This window comes from Triticum aestivum, chromosome 2B, assembly GCF_018294505.1.
Source record: "Triticum aestivum cultivar Chinese Spring chromosome 2B, IWGSC CS RefSeq v2.1, whole genome shotgun sequence".
Lineage (NCBI taxonomy): Eukaryota > Viridiplantae > Streptophyta > Magnoliopsida > Poales > Poaceae > Triticum > Triticum aestivum.
In genome coordinates this window covers 242,452,880-242,466,010 of record NC_057798.1, presented here as the reverse complement: position 1 = coordinate 242,466,010, position 13,131 = coordinate 242,452,880, and the positions used below count along the sequence as shown (strand labels likewise).

At 47.7% G+C, this 13,131-nt stretch overlaps 1 non-coding gene and 2 pseudogenes across 1 annotated transcript; all 3 read left to right on the top strand.

Moving 5' to 3' along the window:
- Positions 1-4,765: 4,765 nt before the first annotated feature.
- On the top strand, positions 4,766-4,852 carry TRNAS-UGA (transfer RNA serine (anticodon UGA)). The gene has a single exon. It is a non-coding gene; the product is annotated as a tRNA-Ser (tRNA).
- A 2,173-nt stretch (positions 4,853-7,025) lies between these two features.
- LOC123044566 (NADH dehydrogenase [ubiquinone] iron-sulfur protein 2-like) lies at positions 7,026-9,906 on the top strand (annotated as a pseudogene).
- Positions 9,849-12,164, top strand: LOC123044567 (NADH dehydrogenase [ubiquinone] iron-sulfur protein 2-like; annotated as a pseudogene).
- The last annotated feature ends 967 nt before the right edge of the window (positions 12,165-13,131 follow it).

Here is a 13,131-nt window from a genome sequence, read left to right as displayed (position 1 = left end):
AACGAACCATGGGCTATAGATGGTTGGGACATATCATCATCCGGAGGGAGTGGTCTTAATACCGATGTCTTTCTTTAACCTTTGGGAGGTCGAACCACTGAACCTATTTCTTTGACCTTGGGACCGATAGATAAGAAGGCAAGGCAGAAGAACCAATTGAATCGCGGAGAACAGGTAGCTCCGGCATGTGAACTTGTCGAACCATTCAACTATACTGTATATCGATTGGCCACATCAACGCATTTCACCTCGGAACTTGTACTTGGAATAGAGCCAGCCTTGAGATCCGCCACATCTTCCTGCAAGTCAGAGAGTTGAGATAGAACAGCTTCGCCTTTGACCGGTTTGCTGCTTTCCTTTATACACAAGCCCCTATTATTAAGGTATGGAGGTTTTTTCTGGAAAGACCAAAGAACAAGAGAAGTTCAATGAGGTGCAAACGCAAGAATTAAAGCAACGAGGACAAGTGCTAGGATAGGATCCCGAAGGATGGCATGCCTATTCAGCAACGTGCAGAAAGGATGGCTTCACGCAAGAATCTTGATGAACCAGGTATGTCTTCTACTAACAGATATGCTATTTGCAATTCCATTGATTCTGCTAGTCTAGTAAAATCTGCTGTAGATAGTGGTCTAGTGTTGGGCAGTACACAGGAGGAAATTGACAGGTCTATAAATTCTATTAAAGCAAGAGAACTTGCTCAAGCATTGCTTTATGAAGCTGCTCAGAAAAAGAAGTTAGCTGCTCATGAGAAGGAGCAGTCTTCCAGTGTCGAGTTAAGCTCTGATTCAGAGAATGAGGATATTACTCAGATTGTTGAAGAGTTAGATAATCACAATACTTGTATACCAGTTGGTGACAAGAACACTACGAGCAGAGCTAAGAGGAGGCATAACAAAAAACAGATACCGCCATGAAGACACTAATCTTGAATGTGAGGGGCCTGGCCAGGTAGAAGGGGGCAACCTTTTGAAGTGATAGAGTGGGTGGACATAGTTTGTGTGCAAGAAACTAAGAGAGAACATTTCTCAGATAAAGAGTTAATGGCAATTGGTGGCAGAAAGCTTTTCAAGTGGTTTTGCAAGCCAGCCAGTGGCAGTAAAGGTGGAATGCTTATTGGAGTCAATCTGGATGTCATGGATGCAGACCTCATTGGGGAGGGTCAATTTCTCCATGGTGTTTGAGTATAGAGGCTTTGTGATAATTGTGCTTGGGTGGATGTTTATGGTCCAACCAAATTTAAGAGCTATGTTTTTGTTAGAGCTCACTAACTTTGTGCAGAGTGTTGATCTACCTTTGCGGGACATGATCAGATTTGCTCATGAAACAATGGCAGAATACATATTAATAGGATGGAAGCTTTTAATGCTTTCAGATCTGAAACTGAACTACAGGAACTGAGAAGGGTTGGTGGCCTGGACTAACAAACAAGACAGGCCAGTGAGAGAAGTTTTGGATAGAGTTCTGGTTTCTTCAACTTCTGAGGATTTATTTCCTAAGTTTTACTATCCCTCTTGCAAGCTGGGTCAGATCATTGTCCTTTACTTCTAGAAAATGGGGAAGATAGGGGCTGCCACTAAGTTTCGTTTTGAACCATCCGCAAGAAGGGTTTAGAGATATGCTGTTACAGAAATGGCCTACAAGAACTGTTGCAAATGTTCCATTCCAGACTATTGGTAACAAGTGTCTCAGGGCTTCAGGAAGTTCTTGAGAGGGTGGAAGGAAAATGATGCTACTGACAATAGAAGAAGTAAATCCAATCCCTGCTTTAGCCTTGCTGCTTATTCACTGGCAATCCAACCATACCATTCTTGTCTATCAGGATCAGTCTTTCCCTCAAGTCACCTTAACATGCTTCTTTCTTTCCTTCACTATGCAGATACAAAACGAGGTTGCGGACGCATAAAGCCACTGATACTATTGGTCAGAAGTATGATTTGACAAAAACTACTACTTTAGCAGCTATGCGAAATGGAAGTTTCCTTCTTCTTGCTTGTTTGGCTGTCCGAAAGCAGATACAGATATCGGGGAGAAAGCAGCTCTCTGAGTGATGGATACCGATCGATCTCGGTTATTTTCATTGATCCTGGCCTATCTCCATAGCGCTCACCCAGAGGGAATTCACTCAGCTCTGGGCCGCATCCATCTGGTTGGCATGAGAAAGAAGGCAATTCCTTCCTTGGGTCAGATCTCCGTTCCGGGATGGAATAAAGAAATGATGGTTTGGATGAGCAATTGGGAAACACACACGGGGTCATGGATGGCTACCTAATGTGAGATGCATGCATTTCGGATAGAATGTCACACTGGCTCTGGAGTGCCCGGGGGCGATAGATATATGGATATATAGAAGGAAGGGAACATCGTCTGCGAGCTCTCTCTCCTAATCCACTTTCTTATTGCAAAGGCTCCAACAGAGCAAAGTTGTACAAAAAGAAGTATGCATATGGTCGGTCCCCTTCGAAAGGAAATGGAAAGCAAGGGTCCCGCTAGCATTGAGGAAGGAAGCGGTGAGACCAGTTCAGCCATAACCTTGAATGAATTTATATAAGCAAGGATCTTGTACCGGGTACGGAGACTCTCTAGTGATGCTCCCCTACCCCCTCTGCCTAGGGTAATAAGCTGGAGTGATAAGCTTAAGCTAATAGCACATAGAGAGCTAATACCATATCCCGCCCGGCTCCGCCTTTAGCTGACCCAGCCCGGACTTCCCCTTCAAGCGTTCAAGAATAAGCATGGGAGTCGAATAGAGATGGCACTTGGAAACTACCGTTGGTATTTCAGGTTTCACATTGTACAGAATGAAATCATCGATAGGGTCGCCCCGAAGAGAGGATGCCGCGCTTAATAGAAAATTGTTTAGTTTAGGCATTTAGCTTAGCTTAAAATAGATATGTAACATGATGTACTTACACGTGCAACCACTCCGTCTTCTAGACCGGGGTCATAATTGAACCCACAACAAACCTCAGATGATGTGACTTCTCCACCCTCTAGGCAATTAAAAACTGGTCCCATTAGCTCGAATTTACTAATGTTAGAAAGGAAGACGAAGGTGCCAAAACAAAGCATTTGTTTCAAGCGCTGTCGTGTCCTTGAGCTTCAAAGTCTCCAAAATCTTGATCGAGAAGAGTAAGCATTGCCTGGTGAGGAAGAGCGGAAGCATAGGTTTTTGGATCCTAGCGAAGGAGTTTCAAGCACGGATTACGCTTCTAAAGAGCACTATTTGGCTTGGCCCCTTCCTGCCAAAGATTTGAGATAACTAAAGCGACTCGCAGTCAAAACTGGTGGAGCCAACGCCAAAGAGGAAATGTGTAGATAGTAGGTGAGCACCTAGCCCCTTAGTCTTTCGGATCGGAAGATTCATTGGTTTCATCCAAAGGCTTCTGTCTCGTCTTCCTCAAATTGTTGATCGAGGATCAAAGACATTGCTAAAGCAGACGCCTACTGAATGGGAGTTCTTGTACCTGCTAGAACGGCATTTGCTCGAACTTTTGTTTCTTAGAAAAGAAAATATGAACTCACAATGTGCAACAGAAATGTACGCACGGGTTGAGAAACCACCATAGTTGGATGATTGCTCGCGCTAGTAAGACAGCTTTGACTCTTCTTGATCATGATCTGGTGATCGGTCACACCCTCTTTAGAGGTTCTAGGCCCTGCCTATTGAGTCATCTACCACAGAAACAAAGTCTCGTGATGATCCTGGTACAAAAGGTTCGTCAGGCCCGCATTCAGAGACTTCTGCCTCAGACTCATATCCATAAAGATATTCTCTCACTTTCTAGCTGTACCCTTCTTCACACCCACCATGGAGGTTAGAGATTTCCCGTTATCAACATTGTCCAGGCAGGACTCTATTTTTAGAATGCTCGGAGCCAACCAAACAGTTTGCTACGTCCCTCGAGAAAATCAAAACTTCATTGGAAATTCAGGACCAACTTAGGAAGGCACGGACTCATACTTTGTAAGGTCGAAGTCCACACATAAGAAAATAACTAGTGCCTATGAATACCCCCTTCTTCATTCATCCATTTAGGTAAGAATGGATCTAGGGAACCTGGCTCGGGAACAACCCTGAAAAAACACAGTAAGAGAGTCCAATCTCTGAAATATAGCATTTGATCTCCTAAGTAGTAGTAGTAGAAGGCTTAGTATCTGACTTGATCCAATAGAGTCAGAACACACAGTAGATCCAGATTCCACACCTTGCTATGGACTGGGGAGAGAGCAGCTCTTCGAAGCTGGGCGTTCTGTGTGATTATGGAGGAACTATAGTACTCGCCCCAAAATGCAAGCCGGGATACATACTTAAAGAAAGGGGGAGCGGTGGGCCTTCAAAAAGGAGCGAGGGAGTGATGGGCAACCTTTTTCTATATGTTGCTCGTGAGCCACCAAGTACCAGTCTCGCAACAGTACTGGCGTTAAAGGATCGGTCCTTCACTTGCGGATCGTTCGCGAGTCGAACTCGCTCTCTTGCCACGCCTTTGACTCACGAACTCGAGTCGGACTCATTCACTGCTGACTTTTTTGAGGATCGTTCGTTCTTCACTCTCTTGCTATTACCCGCAGGGAGCGCTGCAACCAACGGTGCATATTATCATATAGAAAGAAGCGAAGCGTAGCGATTCGTACTACCGGAAAAGTGTCGCTAACCGCTAGGCAATAGAGTCAGCTTACGGGGTGGGGCGCAAGCAAGCGTAGCGAATCACATAGAGTTGCCCCTACCTGCTAGCGCGCAGATAGATAGGGCGGGCGAGCGTAGGGATGGATATCTGAGCGGTTGAAAGAGTCGGTCTTGAAAACCGAAGTATTGATAGGAATACCGGGGGTTCGAATCCCTCTCCATCCGCGAGGTCATAAGTTCTCTCTTGCCTTGTCTATAGATAAGAACGAATCTCCTCGACTCGACTGATATGATGGATGGAATGGGTAGAAGGTTGAGGTTATTGTGTGTTGATTTAGTTAGGACTTTGTCTCCCTTTCGTTATCTTCCGCCCCGGGTGGATGACCTGTGGGAGCTAAGCCGAAGATCTCGGTGTCGTCGTGAGTGGTTGATAAACAACGATTGCAGTTTGATTTAGGGAGTCCCAACCCTGTGAAGCTTAACAGACAAAGAAAACGATAGAGACTTCCGGGTATAGGGTGACGACCTTAATGAATCAAGTATTCAGGTGGCAGAGTTTTGAGCTACATAAGCGCTCAAATTCCGGAATACTTATTGCCCCAAAAATATGATCAACCCCAGGTACATTTATTAGGTTTTGATCTGAGGCTATCCTGGTCTGCAGGACCCAACACAAGTATTCATCCTTTCCAATCTGAAAAAGGTGTTGCCGAAAGCTTACCCTCTTCCACACGGATGCTACGGCCGCTATCACTTTTGCAGGAGGGGAATTACAGAGTTCGCCTCTCGACATCTTGTTTGGTAAGCGGAATTTTGACCCAAGCGCCCTAGTGTTGCCTAACCGTTCGGCCGGAGATGTCGGATGCGAGATCTTTAGCTACTTGTATCAATTTGCCGCAGTGTGCTTAGATACAATGGGCTGGCAGCTGAGGCTTGGCAGGATGGGGGAGTTAATTAAGGTCGAGGGAGCAGGAAAGAGTTTGTTATTCGCTATTGGCTTAGTACGGCCTATACATAATAGGGCCATGACGGTTTTGGCAAGGCCTTGAACTTCATATATCCCTTTTTTACTCAATCCAGAATACCAAGAAAGTCAGATTGAATCATTTTGTCGACCTTTCCTTTGGATTTATTATCATAGGTAGTGTTCGAGATCGCCTCTGTGCGGTGAACGCTCGAATGTAGCTAACATCAGTTTTGTCCTCACGTGGTTGAAGGAGATGCTGCTGCTGGATGGAATGCTTCCGGGGCGCCATGATCCTTCTATCAGGAATAGAATAATCGAGGGCACTGACTGACTGCATCAATCATCGCTCAGTGAGCTATTAATTGCCGCCAATAGCACTTCGCTTGCATGCAAGGCGGCTAATAAAAGCGCCAGGTAGACGCGCGGAGATGCATTTTGAGTACTGGTGGTACTGGACAAGCTCTAGGGGAATAATCTCTTTCTTATTTCTTTCTTATTTCTTTCCCATGACGACTAGGAACGGGCAAATCAAGAATTTCACTTCGAATTCCGGACCTCAACATCCTGCTGCTCATGGTGTTTCACGATCAGTATTGGAAATGAACGGAGAAGTGGTGGAACGTGCGGAACCACATATTGGATCATTCTAGTGCGGCACGAAGCTGCTGACGCTGAGTAGGCTCCTATGCCGCTAGCACGGTGGAGGTTCCGTAGCGCGTCATGAGCACCGGGCAAAGGGACGGTTGAGCAACTCAAGCGAACCGCCCTACCTGACTTTGGATAAAGATAGAAGGGAGAAGGTTGTGAAGGTGGCCTCGTTATCCACACATCTGGTCAGAGGACCGGCCTGGGTTTTCACGAGCGTAGGCGGGTCCTGGAGTGCCCGTCAAGGGCGCTAGCGCATACCCCGGGGTGATCATCACCACCTGCACCTCACATCTCGGCACGGTAGAACGTGTAACACGCCTGCTGTCCAAGTCAACCACTGAATTTCCTGTAATTCATAGCGCCTAACAGAACGTAGCAGCAAGGGACAACCCACCCATACAGACAGCTTGCGGGGAGGATGGCACTACTGGCAAAGACCGTCTGGCGAAAACGCCGCAGGCGCGAAGCGTGGTGGGCCTGCGCCGGGGGAGCATAGGGAGGAAAGGGAGCCCGGACGGTGGAAGAGCCAGGGGAAGCCGGGTCATTTGACGGAAATGGAAGGTCCGAGCGGCTCATTCATTCTGGAAAAAAGAGGGGGGGGGGGAGCGAGCCAATGTATCAATGAATAGATACAGTCAACGGTATTAAGACAGCGCTGCCTACACACGAATTTGCTTCCGAGGTCGAGCAGTCTCAATTTCACTACAGGATTTTAGAATGAATGCTGGGCTGGGCCACCTCAAATGGCGTGAGCCGCATGCGGGGAGACCCGCACGTACGATTTTCAGGGGGATCCGGCTGGCCGGCGCCCACCCGACTAGAGGGACTGAGAAATTAATCGAGTACAAAACTTATCTTCAAGCTTTACCTTATTTTGATCGTTTAGAGGGCGATCGCGGAGTCACTGAATGAAGTCCTCCCTCCCTTTCTTTCGGAGGTGCTGACCCGCTGCGAGGCAGATATGACTAAGTGACATATTGAATATGGCGACGACTACAGCATGTCGTAGAAGGAGATAAGAGGCGGAGCCAACGACCCACTAAGACTCACGTATCTACAACTACATTCCCGAGCGGCAGTCAAACGGAGGCGTGAATGCAAGATGCCAGCGGAATGATCGACCGGACAGAGGCTAGGGCAGCTTTCTTCCCACCGCGTCCTTCCTTGTGTGTCGGAGATACAAAGCGAGTGCACCGGAAAAGAAGGGGAACTGAATCGATCTATTCCACGGCGAAGCATCCGAAGCATAACTGCACACTCACACGATCTTTGCCGAGAGATAGGAGCATTCGGTGGAACCGGTGAACTACACTTGCTTCTTGATAGATGTGTGGGACAAAGGGCTCGTGGTACCTGCTGCCCGCCCTTCCTCCGCTTTGATAACCGTGTGAACGGAGAGTGGGCAGAGCAAAAGGGAAGGAGGTCCTCATACGGAGTCGCACACTTGAGCAGTGCGGGAGACTGGAGAATGGGTCGAGTAAACTCCCTTAGGGCCAATTAAATCACAGACGAGGAACTTTTCTTTCTTTTTTTCTTTTTGATTTGAAGGGTATGTTCTCAAAAAAGAAAGGCAGAGGTAAATACTTCGAAGAGGCGGCTCGGTAGGGATGGAATGGTCAATAGTCAAGTCAAGGATGACTTCTTTGTTGGCGAAACGATGGGGGAGAGAAAGCACGCCAGTGATTCTCTGAGCCGGTCTTCATTTCCAACGCCTCGGGAAACAGGTCGAGATAGATGACAACACCTTTTTATCCTCTTCCTTACCGGGAAGGCGCACTTCTCTTCTTCTTCTGGCCTTCACCTCCTGCCCGGCCCGGAAATAGAACCCAGCCCCCTTTCTGATCCATTCATTTCTGCAAGCAGGCGGGATCCAGAGCTAAGCCCCCCTCCTATTCGAAGCCGGGTGTGGCCTCGCCCTTTTTCTCTTCCTTCGGTTTGGCTCCACGAAGGCGCCGCCTAGACTAGGAGCCCCACTCATATTCAAAAGGCGCCCAGCTTTCAAGACGATAATAATAATTAGTCAACTTTTTCCAATATCATGGAATAGCATGGCCCGGGGCTAAGGTAACTCCAGTGGGAGAGCCGTGTTATGGGTGACCTTATTGCACGGTTCAGAGAGCACTTGTGTATGTGATGCAAGTGAACGTGTACGAAAAAGCTGTCGTAAAGTTTCGTTGTTCGTTCCGTCGTTGACCCTATCTATGTTTCTACGATGGCCCAAGAACACGCTCATTCTTCAGCCGTAGAGAGACTTTTGAATTGTGAGGTACCATTACGAGCTCAATATATAAGAGTGTTATTCTGTGAAATAACTCGAATTTCAAATCATTCACTTGCTTCAACTACTCATGCTATGGATGTGGGAGCATCAACTCCGTTCCTTTGGGCTTTTGAGGAGCGGGAGAAATTGTTGGAATTCTATGAAAGAGTCCCAGGAGCCAGGATGCATGCCAGTTTCATAAGACCTGGTGGAGTGGCACAAGATCTGCCTCTTGGCTTATGTCGAGATATTGATTCCTCCACACAACAATTTGCTTCTCGTATCGACGAATTAGAAGAGATGTCAACCGGCAACCATATCTAGAAACAACAATTAGTGGATATTGGTACTGTCACTGCACAGCAAGCAAAGGATTGGGGATTCAGTGGTGTAATGTTAAGAGGTCGTGCGACATGAAGACATTGATAGCAATATGGGGGAAGTTCCCATCAGGCAACAACGGTTCTGCCTGACCCTACAAAAGCATGCATATGTTGTCAGTGAAGATTTTGTGTGAAGCCTTGGAGACGACGTACCCGGGGCTAGGGTGAGCTGAGGGGGGACAGCGTAAGTGAGCGAATGTGTGTAAGCCCAGTCAAAGATTCCTATTCTAGGCGGGGCGGGCCATCAACCTTCGAATGGTATTGGTCCTACGGACCATGAACGGATTCGCCTCTGGCCTCTGGGCACGTCGGAACCGCATGAGTTCACCGGGGTGGAGCACGGTCCGCCAAAATCGGCATAGGTTAGGTGCTATTGATGGAACATGGTAAGCCCATCTTTCTCCATATGAAAGTGCTGCGGGCACATAGAGATGTGGGTAGAGGAAGTCTCAAAAAGCGAAGGCCGAGCTGTAGGTCACGTGACCTGCATCAAAAAGGTGGCTGACTGGGCTTTCTCCTGGATCAAAGCGGATCAGCTCGCCAAATTCGTCGATCGAATCGGGCGCCCCGGAACGTCGAATGAAAGTGGTCTTTCTACAGCCCTATTTATATGATTTTTAGGGCCCCTTTCCCCCTATCCCTCCCTTATGTTTAGGAGCGGGATCTGCCCAAGAACGACCTGTGGTGGTACGGAAGGCACGGACTCCGCAAGCGTCCCGCACCCTCTGAGAAAGAAACTCCTCAACCATCACAAGATAAAGAAGTATGACGCTCTGTGTCTGACTCTATTGGTCATAGTTCCTTGCTGTTGCGGCCGGTGCTCGTTTGTGCGCGTGTGAACCACCAGATCATAAGGAAAGATGCCTCTCGGGGCATCTGAGAATGATTCGAGCCGTATGAAGGGAAACTCCCACGTACAGTTTGTTTTGGGGGGGAAGGAGCCCGACAGGGTCCCCCCACTGACTTGGCCCGGGCCTAAGTGAAAGTGCAAAAGTGAAGTGGTGGGCCTACCCATCCCAACCTGGGGTATGCTGGGATTCGCGAAGAGCAGCACCTTACGATGTTCATGACCAATCGGATCTTGACGTACCAGTAGGTACCAGAGGAGATCGCTATGATCGTTACTGTATCCTTATTGAAGAGATGCGACAAAGTGTTCGGATCATTGTGCAATGTCCTAATCAAATGCCTAGTGTCATGATCAAAGCCGATGATCGTAAGCTATGTCCTCCATCATGATCTCGAATGAAACTATCCATGGAATCGTGCGCCGTGTGAAACGTAGATCATCGCCGTTCTTAACCGAGACTCAGGTTAAGCTCCGTCTCGGAACCGCCGTGGGGTTAGGAGTAAAGCATCCCGAGGTTGGCGCATCTCGTTGGGCGTGGAGAAGCATTGGGAACCCCAATATCTTTCTTCGGAGCAGTTTCTTTTCCCGTCCCCTCGCCCCGGCATAGCGCTTCGCTTCCGGTTCTTCGGAGGAATCAAATGACTTCTCCCTTCTTCATTGATCCGGGGGAAAGGGAACCGTCTACCAGTTGGGAAGCTAGACATCAAGGTTGTGGCTTGATGAGGATAACTAAGCTGACACGCCGGAGTTGGCTGCTGGCACAACAGGGTGGTGCCTTACCGCACCGCAGGCGCACGCGTGGTAGCGTTCGTGGTGGTGCTTCAGGATTCCAATGTACTGCGTCCAGGATCAGAACGAGCTTGCCGGCGGACCACTGCCGTCCCATTCTTTAGTGAGCTGGAGCGCTGCCATCTTATCCACGGAAAATGCGTCAAGCTAGCGCTTCGGGTCGAAGCACTAAAAGAAAAGGACCGGGAAACGCGGCGGCATAGGAACCACGGGAACCCAGGAGGGAGAAAGACGATGTACGGGATACGGGATCCTCGCAGTAGGCTGGACCAAAATCCAGCCGAGAGAGGGCAGCCTTTAGAAGCAACAGGTTGGGAAACCAAGAGAAGGCTTCGCCTTTTCTTATCTTCTTCCCGGCACAAAAAGAGGGATTAGCATTATTGAACCCATGAGAAAGCACTAACACCTTCCTCATCGGGGCTCCGCGCACTGGGAAAAGGCTTCCGCGACAGGAAACTGGCTACTAGTTAGGAAGTGAACATAAGGTATCAAGAGGTCCCTCACAGTCAGGTGCCATGCAATTGCCCCCTATTAGTCAAGTACCCCTCTTCCTATTTAGTTTAGGGGTGTTAAGGAGAGAAATGGCTTGATGAACCCTTCCGTTCACCACGCACCGGCCCCATTCACTTGCAACTCGTAGAGGCTGTAAGTAAACAGTGCCCCACTAAATTCAAAGTGACGGTGGGGTTGAAAGACGAGAGTGCCTACCTCCGCGCCGAGAGTGCCCACCCTTTCTGTCAAGTAGGCTACTTTTTCCGGAACGCAGTCCGGAATAAGCGTTCCTGTGTATATAGATATCTTCGATGCTGTCATTTCGACATGTCCGCTTCAACCCCTCTTTCGCCTCCCAAAAAGCAAAGTTGGCTTGACGAGCGCAGATGAGGAAGCGGGAGCAATAAAACCAAGAATCTCTTTCTTTTCTTTCCAAATACTTTATGAAGTTAAGGGGCAAAGAGAAGCGCTTTCGCTACTGAGAAAGCGAATGGTCAGCGCGAGGGTTCGACGACTTAGCCGAGCGCTAGCGACGCATCATTCTCATAGCGAGGCGCTTCGAGTTAGCGAAGCGCTGTAGTAGCGTCGGAGACTATGTGCTATAATGCTGAACTAAGGACGTTCCGCCTTATCTATAGAAGCAGTCGACTGAGTTCTGAACGAATGGGATCCTTGGTGGGTAATGGCTCAATCTATAGATGGAAAGCCTTATGATGGGAAACTACCACGTTAGGTTTGGAGAGATATGGGACCCGTTATAGTTTAGGGGGAGCAGATGCAAGCTTTTTCTTTCCATAGCCGGCCAAATGACTACCGGATCATCGGTCTATTCTACCTCAATTCACCATTTCGAACTTTATACAGAAGGTTTTTCCGTACCAGCTCCTTCTACCTATACCGCAGTTGAAGCACCTAAAGGTGAATTTGGTGTCTTTCTTGTCAGTAATGGGAGTAATCGTCCCTACCGTTGTAAAATAAGAGCACCTGGCTTTGCCCATTCACAAGGACTCGATTCTATGTCCAAACATCACATGCCAGCAGATGTAGTCACCATCATAGGTACTCAAGATATTGTGTTTGGAGAGGTAGATAGATAGGACGTAGTCTTGCTCGATCAGGACCCTAGCTTTATTGCGAGCCAAAACTGCCTGAAAGAAGCAAAATGGAAAAGGATGCAAAATGCAATGGGATTCCTGATCCAATAAGAAATCCCAATTCGGAGTTTGTTTGGATCAAATTCCTATGTTATACTATTCCATTCTCGATGATGAATCGATTTGATAGATCAGATATTGTTATTCCAAATATTGATCCGATTCAGTATCATCAGAATGACAAAAGCTGACATAGTTACTAGTGGTTCGAGGAGAAATCCTTTCAATCATCAACGCCCTTTTCTACTAAAACTGCTATTCGTGATACCGGTCAAATCGACTATTCTCATCAACTTTGAGTCTCTTCCCTCTCGTATGACTGTCAAAGTGGAGTTCCTTCTCTATAAGAAGAGCTGGTCTAGAGTGTGATTCGGATCAAAACAAATGGATGAGCCTCGTTTTGCTTCAGCAAGTGTACGCTGCACTAAGGAGTCGAGTCGACTTATCCGAACTTTCCTACCAAGTTCGAGCTCTTGCTCGCTCTATTTCGTGAGCTGAGCTATTTATACTGATATATACTATTGAGTGAGATGGAGAAAGACAATGGTGGTATTCCATAGGGAGATCCTGTGTTGGATGATAAAGAGGGTTTGCCTTTCGAGAAAGGGGCTTGGCTATCTCCGTCTCCATGTTATAGGACGTATCAAATATATCTATCGATTTATACCATATGGTGAGCCAACTAACCCCCACTCCAATCCAATACTTGCTAGCGCAGGGAATCGATCATCTGTGGATGTTCAGCCAAAGACTCTAGCCCCGGATTCCGATAACTTCTACGATTCTCTCATTATTCAGTGTCCAGATGGAAGGGATGTTTGTTATTCACTTCGGTCAGAAGAGGAATTGACACTCAAGAGCACGCATTTTTTGTTTGCATTCCTATTTGAGAGTGCCCCTCCCTCCTATTTGGTTGGAAGTTTCCTGCTCAAGTTGAGAAAGCAAGGGCTGACCGGACTGC